The following is a 15897-nucleotide window of genomic DNA, read 5'->3' on the forward strand; positions in this document are numbered from 1 at the left end:
TAAGCTCGTCACGCTTGGTTGACTAAAAACACGCGCAAACTGGTCGTAATCACGCTGATCACACAGTAATCAATACATCAGGAATTGTTGGGAAAGAAAATAAAAGGATCGGTTTTTTAACGGACTTTTGAAACTTATTTTTGAAAGTCACAGCATTTCGCACACTTTGGAAAACGTATTGATCTCCCATTCGCATTACTAAAATACTGCTCAACACAAATGTAGATGCTTGTCATAATTTATATGCAAATTTCGTTGACGTAACCAGACGATTGTTTGTTTTTTGTGCGCATAACCGCAAGGAGCTCGGTGGTGAATACACAAAAAATAAAAAAGGCGTAGAAGAAAGATTGTTATTAGCAAATACTTATCAATTCTTAATTACATCAAGATATGATACAAATGCTTTATAACTATGCCTATTTTACAGTTGCTTTTTGATCTCAGGAAAATTTTTAGATAAGTGTAGAAACATTATATTATAGTCAAACGACACCAGTAGTAACTTGAACACATTTTCAGAAGGAATTGTACTGTACATTCTCAAGGTAGGACTTGTATAGTTACATTGTGAATTATTTCCTCTCAATTTTGCTTCGTGTGGTGACTTAATTTTACTCCGTCGCAATTAATTCTAATATAACATCTAATATTTCATAACGATTTTTAAACATTTCTCAGACCTTGTGGAATAAAAGCTACTGAAATGCATTGCACAGTGTGCTATCTACTTATTTGTTTTCTTTTTGGTGAGTAGACTTACACAAAAAAAACACATTCACAAAATAGAAAAGCAAATTATATATATATATATATATATATATATATATATATATATATATATATATATATATATATATAAATATATATATATATATATATATATATATATATATATATATATATATATATATATATATATATATATATATATAATACATATATGCTAGGATTGTTATTTTCGAATTTTAAAATTTTCATCCTGGCAACCCCCCCCCCCCCCATGGGCTTTAAATTTTGTGAAAAAAATATTTTGCTAAAACATTTTTCTGATCTGATTATATTTAGGGGTTTATTTCCAATTAATCTAGAATATATAAACCTTTAATCCCAATACATAGAAGTCCATGTGCGCACTTCTCTCTTTCTCTGTCCGTCACATTTTTTTTATCCGAAGCTTTGAGATCAGTATCTCAGCAATATGTAACTTAAAAATACCAACTTACGTTAAATAAAAAATAACATGGTGGTTGTACTAAACGGTATAAATGGTTTTTTTTATATACAGATGGAAATAAAAAAAAATAACAAGCTTTTTTGTAACAATGCACTAAAAAGGTGAAAATAAATGATATTGATGATAAATGATAATAATATAGTACTATTTTAATCCGTTTCTTCCAGGCGGAGCCGCCCCCCCCCCCCCTACCCGCCCCCGAATAAAGTCTACCGCCCCCCCCCCCCTCAACCGAACGAAATTGATTTTATATAGAAAATATATACTGTTAACAGTGTCCGCCCCCCCCCCGGAGAAAAATGTCTGGAAGAAACACTGATTTTAATAACCTAGGCTATAATTGATACCTTTACTATTATTTTGGAAGAGACCCTCGCTTTACTGTCCTTGAGATATTTTGCTTAGGAAATTTTGTCTGAGAACATTACAATTGTGTCACCTGTCATGGAAGTACAACAGCATCTCTCTCTCTCTCTCTCTTTCTCGCTCTCTCTCTACACATATATATATATATATATATATATATATATATATATATATATATATATATATATATATATATATATATATATATATATATATATATATATATATACATATATATATATATATATATATATATATACATATTATATATATATATATATATATATATATATATATATATATATATATATATATATATATATATATATATATATATATATATATATATATATATATATATTATGTATGGATACATACATATATCCATAAACACAATAATTAATTGCATTTGTTTACAAACAGTTACCGTCAGATCAATATCGAACATCCTATCAACGGGTGCCTTCAAATATGTTACAACACCAAATGTCACCGCACTCAGCGTTGGCACCGGATGGTCCTCCAGAACGCTCTCCGCATGCGCAGCGGCGTGCCTGAGGCAAAACCCATCCTGCCTGGCTTTCGTGTACAACTCCACGACCAAATCCTGCATTGAGGTGACCCTGGCTAAATCTTGCGCCAACTCCACGGCGGGTAAAATCTACATGCGTTCAGACGTGGATAACCAGATCCCTCCTTGTGTTCTACCCGTAGGTTTTCAGCTCTATTCCAACGGTAATATCACGGTCAACGCTAAGCTGGTGTCGACAAAGGTGAAGAGCTACAACGAATCAGCGACGCAGTGTACGCTGGAAGGATCTCGGCTGATAACAGTCACCAGCGTGGAGAAACTACAGGTAGTGGCGACCATAGCCAACAGTCTCCACGTGTGGGTGGGGTGCGATGATTTCGACGGGGATCATCACTTTAAATGGAACTTTGACGGCTCACCCGTGCCTGACAAGCTGATGGACACGCTGGCAACGTTCGAAAGAAACTACTCGTTCCCCAGTGGTAATTGTTGCAAGCTGCACCCCGTGGCGCCCCTTTATGTGCATGTCTCGCCTTGTATAGAATTGAACTACTACGTGTGTGAGATGTAGTGATCTGTGGCGTCACTAGGTCGGGTGTCACCCGAAGCTGTAACCTATTGTGTTACACCACAAGTTTATACAGCGGTGCTTTACATGTATTTGAATATAATTTCTTACAAATACGAATTCGAATCTCTTTTTAAAAAAATGCTTTTTAAAGATTTGATGTCACTCCCTAAAATTTTGTCACTCAATGCGTCCGCATTCGACACGCCTACTGACGCTACTAATAACAGTTACATCAGTACATTGAAATTATTACGGCACTGAAATGTAATAACAGCGTCAGTGATTAGCACCAGTTGTTTAGTGAATTGCAATGATTCTGCCTATCCAACGAACTACGTTTTTCACGCTATGCACGTACTGTTTCACCGATGACATAATTATAATTATTACATGAAGACCCATTTAGGTAGTTAAAGGAAAAATTACATTTACTTTTACTTATTTGACTTATTTGTGACTTATATGGATTGTTAAGTTTGCCAAGCATATGAAGTAAAAATAGTCATATAATACTAAATCAACTTACTTATGAGGGAGCCGCTGATTCTATGCCGACACGGATCTAATGTTTACATTTTAACACAATATGTTGAGGCAAGTCACTATCATTTTTAATCTAACACAAACTGAATACGTTTTTGTAAGATTGTGCACATTTTAAAACATTTCTCACAGAGTTATTGGTCTAAATTGTAAAATTTTACAATTAAAATATTTGCATTTTTTTCTGTACTTAAAACAAGGTGTACTTTACAATGAATTTCTTTGTGGGGGTGGGGGACAGTTTGATATAATTTTAGTTTCTGTTTTAAGATAACATTCATTAAATACTTCGCCCAAGGTCGTTGTTTTTCTTTCAATTCCCGGGTCATTACAACATCAAGACTTTTCTGTCCTTCGCTAATTTTTCAAAGTCAATTTAACTACACCAGATTTTTGAAGGTACCTCTCTTTTCTTCATCCCTGTAGACTACGAAATTCGTTCTCCTATATTTAATGGGAGCCGGACGTTTTCCCGAAAGACACTTGCACGAATGCCGTTTTCCCGAAGGCCGATTTTCCGAATGGACACTTGCCCGAATGTGACAAATGCCCGAATGGACGCTTGCCCAAATGCGACACATGCCCATCCGAATGCAACAAATGCCCATTCGGGCATTCGGGGAAGTATCCATTCGGGCATTTGTCGCATTCGGGCAAGTGTCCATTCGGGAAATCGGAATTCGGGCAAGTGTCTTTCAGTAATTTGTCGTAGACCCTATTTAATTGTACTTTTCTTGAAGGTGTCATCTTGCCTCCCTCACTCTTAGTATGAGGCTTCTGAGTTCTCTTACATATTTTAGCGACCAAAGCTTTTATTTTAAAAAGCTATTTTAGTTTATTTTCTTATTTTCAGTGCATTTAAAAACTTGTTATTATCATTTTTGTATTTGTTGTATTTTCTGATTTTAAACAATTCGTTCTAATTGATTTTGACACTAGGCTACGACTAAACCTATTTGCTTTAAAACCCTGCCAGTACCTTGCGGTCTCTAAAAGACAATTGTCTGCCCCTTCATCGGTTATTGCCGCCACTCGGGAAATCAACCAACCGTGACTAACAGTTCACTGTGGACGGCTCTCTGATCCAGTGGTAGCTAGTATTTAATCGTGTAATCTTCCCTTTTATTGGTGAATATAGTAGTTTTTTAAATTAAATTTTAATGACAAACCTATTGTCTAATTATACTAAAAATAAATATCCTTTCATTGTCACAAAAGAAGAACGTAACTGGAAAGTTTGAACGAAATCGCTTCAATAGAAATGGGTCAAAATATTAGGTTACAAGATGTGTCACCTACAACAAACGAACTAACAAAAAAGATAAAACAACAACAACAAAAAAACAAACAACAACACAAAAATAAAACAAAACACTAAATTAAAACAACAAACAACAGACATAATGAACTATGTAAAAGCTTGAAAAAAAGTGCGTTTTTAAAATTAATAAATGGAACGCTTAGAGCTGAACACGCACGAATAAGCACTGAGTGTGATGTCTTTATTTTTTCTCTCGTGTTTTTAACCTTTTGTGACGAGAATACATGAATACTTTTTAACCATCCATGCATAGCTAATGAATACCAGACTCCCGTTAGGGAAAGTAGAGACAGCGGATCATAGTGTTAACTACACCACCCCTCTACACTGCGAGGCCAAAAAAAACGGAAAATTCTATTTACCCCATAGATCCTTATGTCTGAAAGAAAATTTAATTGAGTTTTAAATGGTACATCGCTGACCCCGCTTTGATGCTAACTGGAGGACAATTGAAGAAAACTGTTTTATGTTTACGATTCACACAACGCCACTTCAATATTTAGCGGAGGAATGATATGGTACTAAAAAGATTTGAGAGTAGTTGCATGTGTACTTATAACCGACCCATATTGTTTTGCAGTGTTTCTAAGTGCCCAATGAGTTTTGACACGTTCCTAGGTCACTCTAAGTACTGGAAAAATAAGCATTTTACCTAGATTTTCTATTGACTAGTATTTCCACTCAAATCCATTGGACAACAGATTATTATATTTTTTAACGGATGCAGCGTTGAAAGACAAACTCTTTATTTACTGAAGGTCTTTTACCAAGTACGGATTTATTTAATTTGCATAATGTAATTATCAATTTCGTTTTTAAAAAGTTTGATAAAAATAAAATAAAAATCGAAAGTGTTATAAGGCGTATTTTAAATTGAAGAGAAAATATCATATTATTTTCAAGACAATATCAGTTTTGAAAAAAAATTGAAAACACCTCAAACTTTTCATCTACCGCAATGACCTCGTTTTCTATTTCGTTGTCCTTAGTTAAAACTCGACCGTCACCCATGGCAACACGCATACAGGACGTAGAACCATAAATTTATAATGAATGCTTTATAAGACTTAAATTTCTGTGGTGCCTGAGTGGGGGGGGGGGGGGTTAAGCACTTTTAAAAATAGAAGTAATTCAAAAGTGCACCTTATCGTTCTGTACTCTGTTTGATGTTCGATTTTAAGTTTGTAAAACTAACTAATGAGATATTTGGATAATATTTTACAAAGTGCTAATGTTTACTAACGGCGGTAGGCGAGCAAAAAGTAAATTACAATAACAAATTGGTGCACATACTACAGGCGGTGTACTAGACAATGTAGTTACATTAACTCCTCTGCTATGTATTTTATAATTATCAGATAATCTACATGTTATATTAATTTGATCTTCTTGTATTGTTACCTTCAATTATTTTATCGTCCTTTACACCATTAAATGTGTTATTTAAACAAAATAGATGTTTTGTTTACATTATATGTATTGGTTAAACCTTTGAATGTTGAATTTGGTCCATTGTGAGAGTTTGTGTGACGTTGTGAAACTCGAATAAACTCATTAAACATCGACGTATCCCTGTAGGTCTAATGGATAGGAGAAGTTATCGTACTTGCTTCGCTGTAGCGCTACATCGAGATTCGTAGGTTGCGTTTCTTTAGCTGGGTGCACAAGGTTTAGCTAAGGGACGGTGTAGCATAACTCGTAAGTCTAGAGTTCGAATCCATGTTCAAGTCAGTAGACCGTCCCTGAGTCCACCCAGCTCTGATGGGTACTTAGAAACAGGTGAACTCTACTTCACTTGCCCCATCGGCCCGTCAGGTTTGGAAGGGGAACTTTTACAAAGTTCAGCTGCAACACTAAAGCTGTTAAATTGATTTCTGTCAACTTTAGAAAAAAATTTAAGATAACAAATAACACAACACTTTGATAATTTTAGTGTACAATTTATATCATAATAGTTTATGCCTGTAACTGAATAAACTTAAATATAGGCCCTACTGTTATATTTTAAAGTTTACCAAAGCTTTAATTTTTTTTTGCAGTGACGTTAATCGTGCTTATAATGGTAAAAAAGAATGTTTTTTTCTAGTGCAATTCTGAAAAATATCAGAATAAAAATAACACAATAATACAGAATATGTATAAAATTGAATGTCAATAATATTTTATATTTTTAAACAAGAATAGTTTCAACAATAATAAAGAAAAACAGAAAGTAACTAACAGGAAGATGAAAAAGGAGAGATGATTCGACATCTAGCGTCTAGATGGGGCTGATGTTTTTAAGGTGACTCAACGCATAGAACATGATTGTAAATTATGTTGATGTTTCGAAGTAAGACATTTTTGGAAAGGTCAAGGTTTTATTTTGAACTAAATCCTCTTTCCCACAGATACCGGAGCAATAAAAGTTTAATGTTGATATTGTTTGTTTTGAGTTAAGTTCTCTTTTTCACGGATGGCTGACTTTTAAAATTTAATGTTGATATAGTTTATTTTAAGTTAAATCCTCCTTTCTCAGAATATCTAAATGTTTAGTGTTAATATTGTTCTTGAGAAAAAACACTTTGTGTTCTCGGGAATATTTCACCTGCTAAAGACCGACCAAACATTTTCGTGAACGTTCGAGCGAATTTTGGGCTCATTCTTATATACAGGTTCAGATTAACTGAGGCACCAAACAACAGTGATACATTTTGCCAGATAGCGATTAAATATATGCTGTTTAGTGGTATTTGAACGCCAGCATAATTTATAAAACTTGTGCAAAATGTGGGAAATAATCGAAAAGTAATCACACAAACACAGAGTGATAAAGTCATTTTAACTGATTTCAGATCTTTGGCTTTCTTCTTGAGAGCGTTGATAGACATCCGTGCCACTGATTTTGATGTCAGAATCAGTTTTAATAATATCAAGACAGTACAAAGGCCTATTATCAAAGGCGGAGTGGCCATAGCAACTACAAGCGTAAATAACAGATCTAAAAGTTCAAACACGGCAAAGTTTTCTTGAGCCAGCTTAGAAAAGACAGAGAGTGCCATGGTTCTGTTGTATTTAGAACTGTAAGTCCACTTGATGTCAAACAGCAAAAAATTCGGATTGTAAAAACCGAATAAGACAAACAAAGTAACGGCAACTGTGATTGTTGTACGCCGTGGTGTCATGAGTGAGGCAACTTTGAATGGAAACAACACAGCTAGCATCCTCTCTACTGTCATGATGGTTACGATGTATGAACTTGAAGCTATTGTGTAGATGTTCACTGGTCTGATTATACACCTGAAGAATGCAAGTATCGTATTCGCCAAAATGGAATCGAATTCGTTGATTAAAAGCATCACTGAAGGCATTAACTGAGTTACTACAAAAATCAGATCCGACACGGACAAAGATAAAATTAAAATGTTTGTCGACTCTTTGAACTTATGACGAACCATGATAAACATAATGATGATATTTCCTACGATACCGTAGAAACACAATATAGGAGAGATAATATAAAATGATATAAGGTTCAAGTAAAATTTAGCTTCTGCAAGTGCTGACGGAATTTCTGTGTTTACTTGTAAGACATCAAATGATGTGTTGTTTATTTGATTTGATTTAGTGTTCTCCATTTGTCCAGTTCATGTACTTTCTTTTTTCAATGGTTAAATCTTCTTTTTGGTATTTTACAAATGTTTCCACTATGTACAAAATTATATATTTTAAAGTCAATTTAAAGTATACAGTGTTTCGATACTATTGAATCATGAGTATTTTCAAATGTCATTTTTTTTTAATTTTTAGCACTACTATCATAATACCAATGCATTAATAAATAAATGTCTATTGTTAGAAAATGACAAATTTTAGCACTAGAAAATCTTTTTTTCTTTTAAAATCTAAGATTTTAAAATTTTACTCATATATATTTTTGTTGTTGATTAATTGTTATATCTACAATATTACACAATATTATTAAAAACAAAGATCCATTATTGAAAAATACTATGTGTAGCTAACAAAGCCGTTTTAAAAGATGTAAATATCAATTTGTTTTTAAATCTTGAAAAAAATAGTTCAAATAAATTTCTATTAATTGAAATATGTATTACAAATCTTCGCTTTTAAATATCATTTTTATTTATTAACTTTTATTATTCACAATAAAATTTATTGAATTCGGTAAAAAATATATAAATCTTAATTCATAATAATGCTTGTTATTGCTATCATCATTCTATTTATAGAAGCCACTACAAATGGTGCACTGTGTCATCAAATCTGTTAAAAAACACTTTTCCTTCACTTATCAAACACAATACAGTCAGTATGCTATTCACATTTTAAAGTTAGGAAAATTTGTAGATCTGTTTTTACTCTCGTGGAAATAAAAAAAAAACAGATGTTAAAAAAATACTGTCCAACAGCTGAAAAAGATGTAAAATTTCTGTGTATTAGTGGTAATGGAGAATACAATGTTGACTCAACAAACGTAAGAGAGCCGATATACATGAAAATAAAACGGTAACATATCGATTAAAAACAAAACGAGTAATGGGTAGTTTTGTTTGTGACTTTTGGTCGATAGGAAAACAAAGAGTTTAATTATACAGTGTGAAAATATACTCTCAATTTAATTTCCGGATAGGTAATTTTTACAAGACGATAAACAATAGACGCATAATTATTTTAATTATTACTTACGATTTTAAAGCATAATTGATGGTTACATTTGTGTACGGAGATTAAAAAATAAAACACACATTATTCAGGTATTGAATGTAATTTTAAAAATTAAACCGTGTGGTACGATTTAATTGTTTTGTATATGACAATGACTAAAATCGTAATTATGTGTGACAAATATCTCGAAAGTTTTAATTATAGATTGTGAGGTTTTCTCATTTGGCTCTTACGATCTTCAAAATATCAAAAGAAAAAGTGGAAAAAAGAAAGTGCATATAATTACTTGTATTAAGTATAACATTTTTAAAAAGTTCAACAAAGCACTTTACTTAGGTTTGTTTAAAATATTTTCAAAATGTTTAGTGTTATTCTCGCTTGTGTTAAATATTGCAGGCTCCTCCAAACTATATTCTATAAACTTTCTTTTAGAACACCTATACACTTCTAACTGCTGAGATCCTACATTCAATAGTCCAGACGTATGTCTCATTAATATTCCAAATGTAAAAACTAAGTTACAATTCGTGTACGTGATGGACTGCCAAAATTGGTTAAATGTTTCATCTCCGAAATGTTAAGTATACCGTTTCTAGAAAAAAAATTCAATAATTGCTCGTATAATATACATGTTTGACTATTCTACTTGAGCTTCTTATTCTGCACGTAACGATATAGAATGTGACTGGTGTCAATTTGGGTATATCAAACGAGAGTATAGCTGCTTGCATTTTTAATGTTGTATTTTTAGAAATCAAGGATATGCGTTTGCTGCATAAAATTCTGTATACATTTGTATAAACTTTTGTGTTTGACTGTTTGGTGCTCTGCACTAAGTTTTCTAGCTGTTAGTACTTGTATACGTGTATGGCTGCTTGATACTCATACAATCAACGGTCTTGCGCTTGTACAGGTGCTTTACTGCTACATTCTACATTTCCCTTAGTTTCAAGTATTACATCAAAGTTCATTTGATTGAGATTTAAATTTTAACCGCTTGATGCTACATTTGATGGTCTGACATTTTTTACGATTAAATAATGCACCTTTTATATTTAAAGCAGATTATAAGAAAGAAACCAAAGCGATAAAAAGTACGGACCCATGGAGAGTTGGAGGGGGTGGGAGAGAGAAAGAGAGGTCGGGGGATGGAAAACAATAGAGGGAGGTGGTGGAGGGGAGAGAATGGAAAGGTGCATATGAAATGAAGAAGGGGAAGAAATTAAAAGTGAGCCATATTAATCACTTTAGAATTAATTAAACAAGCTTAATATCTGTGTGGGTATTTTGTTCCATCCCGTCGATATAAGTAATACGTTTGTTCCATTACAAATAGTTTTGAACTAGTTAACCTATCCAGTCAAAATATCCCAAAATTGCAAAAAATAAGTACACAGATTATTTTGCAAACTATTGCGACGCATTTAAGAATTTACACATTAATACCATTATTAAAATTCCAAATTGTATTATGTTAAATTTCGTATTTTTAATATAATATTATATATTAAGTAAATATGCTTTTCATAAAAATGAAAATTATGTGTTTTTATATTATCAACCATCATTATATCATTTGCCAGATGCGTTTTTAGATGTTGCAGTAAGTAAAATTATCAAACTAGATAATGTAGGATGTTCCCAATTGACTTAAAGACTGTTTTAGTATAGGACTTTTTAACAGGTTTGTGTTTGTATGTTATCAAACTTTTGAACATAATATTATGAAAACAATTTTCCTTTATGTTTTTCTTGGAACATAGAGCCTTCTTCAAGGCTCGCTATAATTAATGATTTTTCGCTTGTCCATTTGTTTTCAACCAACCCTTTCCTATTTTGTTAAGTATCATCAAGCATTAGCATGTTCTCCTTAGTAGTCTTCTATATCTTTAGCCTTTCGGTTCCACATTAAAATCTCACTAGCGGTATAGTTTGTATTAATTTGTTGAGTGTGTTCATTCCATTGCTGTTTTCTTTCCAAGATTTGCGTTTCTATTGCCCACACTTCTTCAATAGCTCTTTATGTTTTCTATTTTATTTCACCACTATATTTTCAAGTAGTTTTTAACAAAACAAATAGGAAGGACTTCAACCATGTATAAGCTATGTGAACATTGTAAAATAAAAAACATTAACTTTGTTAGCGATTAGTAAAGCCCCCAAAAATACATCACAAATTACTTTTCACAAATACGAAAACACTCATATATATTTTAATTAAAAAAAAAAACAATATGCATTAAGTTTTTTTTATAAATGATATGTATTTTGTTGTATACATTTAATATTTCCAGCGCTGTATTGAATATTTATTGTTTTATTACATACATTGTGGGGACAGAAACTCAGTAAAACATGAGATATTTAAAGACCTTTTTCTAAACACGATTTTAAAACAAAAAACACCACCTATTTTAAGAGTACTTTAACATAACAAAAAGATACAGGCTTAAAAATAATTATTCAGCCATACTTTTAAACAAATAATCACTGCAACGCCACGCCAGTTCAAGCTGCTAATATTGATCTACTTCCACAGAAACAAATTGTTAGTGTAGTTCAGTGAGATGTCGATCGATAACTAGAGTACTGGCGGTTTGAAACCCGTACTACGATCCAAGTAAACCGATTATAATTTATTCAACAAACTTACTAATGTCGAGGCTCTACTTATGTAACCATACACATGGCAGACATATTAAGGTCCTTTGTAGCAAAATACACTAATAAAGTTCCTTTTTCGAACATGACGGTTCATTGGGCAAGTTAAGTAATGATACCTAGTTTTGAGACCACGGCATATAAAGGTATAGTGTGGCCAGTACTTTTCCCTAACTCGAGTTTGGTATCCATTAGAGTAGGACAGACTCAGGGACATTCAACATATACAACATTAGCCAAAATGTATTTATTTTCATTGCAACTTTTTATTTTATTTGATTATGTCTATTTAATTAAACAATGTTTTATCTATCGAGAAATATACATTCATCACACAAATTTCAACAATATTTCAAGATATCATGTTTAAGTTATTTATACATCAATGTTACATTCTATTTTGCATAAAGTTGAGGTTTTCTAAACCCAACTGACATGTTGCTGAACTAGAACATTAGATGACCGAAGCAAAAGGTGCATAGTTATGAGAAAAGTCAACGCTGATGCCACAAGGACTTCAATATGGGATAAGATACAATTAATTGATAGATTGAAAACATACTGAATTTTTTCATTTCGCAAGATTTCAAACACTTTATTCCATGTTGTCATTTACTCCTCCAATTTAAATGTGTATGATAAACTGGGCACTGTTTAGCTTGGATTAGGTCTAATGGCTATTCTATTTTGTTAACTTTGAATGCGGTAATAATTGCCCCCACTAGATATAAGTATAACAGCTCTCATTCCAATCAAACTGACAGCGTAGATTTGTCAATGGATGGTTTGTTTTTAAAGCTTTTGTTTTTTAAAGGGGTGAAGTAAACGCAGTGAATTAATGAATGACAAATTGTAAAAAAAGCTTGCTACAATACGATTAGTGAAAAATAAATATTTTTTTCAAGAAAAACGTTTCACATTGACTAAATTGATAATATAGGATTTTAATTGACGCAAAGACATCATTTATTGCCTGAGTCATTCTATTTGGAACGTAAATAACATGTTTAATTTATTCATCACGAATTATTAAGAACATTAATTCCTTTACAGTTTACTGCAATCGTGTTTTACTAGAAAAGATAAAATCATATAATTTTAATTTTAAGAAAAATTGATTTGTCTTTCAATTTATAAAATTGCACATTGTATCGAGTACTACAGTTAATCATATATTGTTAACTGTTTTTCTCTGCATACTACTTAAACGCTTAACTTCTTACCTTTGTTGTTAGCGGTTTTGTCATCAATCTCCATTTCTAGGTCTCATTAGAGATTTATCTATTCACAGTCGATTTCGTTCTTAAACTAAAAATGCTGTGATGTTTAGTTCGTTCTAAATCGTTCCCCACAAGACTGAACATTTTTGTGTATGTTCTAGCGAATTTGGGACTCATTCTGATGAAAAGATTAAGGTTAACTGACGCACCAAACAGTAATGATAAGTTCTGCCAGATAGCAATTAAAAAGATAAAATTTGATGGGATATGAACATCTGTGTGATTTATTATAAAACCAGTTGTAAAAGTGGGAAACAGTCGAAATGTAATCACACAAACACAGAGGGATAAAGTCATTTTAACCGATTTTAAATCTTTAGTTTTCTTTTTTAAAGCATTGATAGACATTTGTGTAGCTGATCGCGAAGATAGATGTAGCTTAACAATGATTAATACGGTACAAAAACTTATTATAATAGGCGGGATTGCCGTTGGAAATAGAAGTGTAAATAATAAATCTAACATTTCAAACACGGCAAAGTTGTTTATAGCTAATTTAGAATAAACAGATACTACAACTGTTCTGTTGAAGCTTAAGTTATATGACCATTCTATGTCAAACAGCAAAAAATTCGGATTGTAAAAACCGAATAAGACACATAAAGTAACGACAACTGTGGTTGTTGTTCGCCGTGGTGTCATGAGTGAGGCAACTTTGAATGGGAACAACACAGCTATCATCCTCTCTACCGTCATGATCGTGACGATGTATGAACTCGACGTCATTGTGTAGATGTTTACTGGTCTAATTATACAGTAATAAAATGCAAGTATCGTATTCGCCAAAATAGAATCAAACTCGTTAATTAAAAGCATCACTGAAGGCATCAACTGAGTTACTACAAAAATGAGGTCAGACACGGACAAAGATAAAATTAAAATGTTTGTCGACTCTTTGAACTTATGACGAACCATGATAAACATGATGATGATATTTCCTACGATACCGTAAAAACACATCAATGGGGAGATAATGAAAAAGGACAAAACGTTCATGTAAAATTTGGCTTCTGCAAATGCTGACAAATCTTCTGTACTTTTGTATAGAACATCATTCGACGAACTGGTCGTTTCCTTACTCATGTTGATTGCCATTGGTCCTGCACCTCTTGAGTTGAATTATTTAAATATGTTTGTCTATATAACTCTGTAATAACTGATACATCAATCTAAAAATTCGATCTTTGATCTATCTAATAACATTCAGTTGATTTAATTTTAGTTAAAAGTTGTTTAAATTCAAATTTCATCCCGTTTTTAAAAACATTTAGATGTCTTTCTCTCCTAATACATACATCATCAAAAAGGCGGGTATAATTAAGGTAACGAAAGTTTAATATACTTGTTTGAATTTTCTTTTTAAATACACACTAAAGTAATGACAAGTCACTGAGAATCTTTAGATTGTAGTTATGATAATAAAAAAAAACACTTTTGAATTTGTACTACAATTAACGTTGAAACAGCTTTAAGTTGATCACTCTTTATTATAACTACCTTTAATATAATGTAAATATATTGATATAATAAAACACAACTAACAACTACTACATCTGTAAATGTGGTCGACACAGTCAGTTACGCTAGTCCAATTAGTCACACTCAGAAAAGGACTGTGTAATTCAATGGTTAACCAGATAGAAATAATAAGTAAACAGTTGTGCTAATAACTTTCACCATTCACCAAACAGCGTGAGTCTATTATGTTCAAAGACAACTCTGTCCATTCACTTGGCTACATAACAATGGGTCCGTTGTGTTGGTAGATCAAGCTAGTATACACGACTGCAGTATAGACAATGTTTACCATATGATCAATATTTTGATTTTTGCGAAAGCTAACAATCAAATATTTAGTAAGCTACTTAGTTCTAGAGAAAAACCAAGCGTGTAATTATCGAGATAAAAATGACAACTTTCAGTTCTCTTTCCCACAATAAATACACCTAGATAGTAATTTGCATTAATTATTTTAATTGTTCCTTAGTGTTTTGACTCCTAATAACAGAGGTGTACTTGTGGACAAGAAATACAATAATATATATTATCATGATAAATCAGTCTTTGCAATTCAGTTACTAAACACATAGTTTATTTTTAATATTGTAGGTTACAAAACTGTTAATTGTGGTTTAAAAAGATAAAAACAAGAGAAGACAAAAATGGTTGACATTCAGGTATATCTTTAAAAACCGCCGTTATTTAATTACAGGGTAAAATAATTTAAACTATAGGTAAAAGACTATTTAAGAGAGAAAAATATAAAGGACGAATCGTTATTGGTGAAGATTATAGCTGCTTCATCTTTTCATGGAAACATGAATATCGTTCAGTAGAGTAAAATTGAGAACTGTTTCAAATCTTGGTCTAACGGTTCTCTTTTTACAACTTTTTCACAGCTGTAAATTTGCATTTAGCGATGAAGCTCTGTAATTTTGTTTTCTTAGTATTTTTATAATTTTGTAATTTTCATTAACTGCTTCATATTCTACCTTCAGTTCTTCAGCTGCTGGCACTTGTATAACTGTATGGCTGCTTGATATTCTGTATCCAACGGTCTAGCATTTGTACATGTGTTAAACTGATACATTCTCCATCGATGGCCAAGTACTAGGTTTTAAACTGCTACTACGTAGGCCTACATACAGTGGCTCAGAGGTAGAAACGTACAAATGTGTGAACTACTTCATTCTACATTCGATGTCCCACAGTTAGGTG

The sequence above is a fragment of the Physella acuta genome, unplaced genomic scaffold (assembly GCF_028476545.2).
Source record: "Physella acuta isolate Inbredline_101_S28 unplaced genomic scaffold, ASM2847654v3 ptg000462l, whole genome shotgun sequence".
In the NCBI taxonomy this organism is placed as follows: Eukaryota; Metazoa; Mollusca; class Gastropoda; family Physidae; genus Physella; species Physella acuta.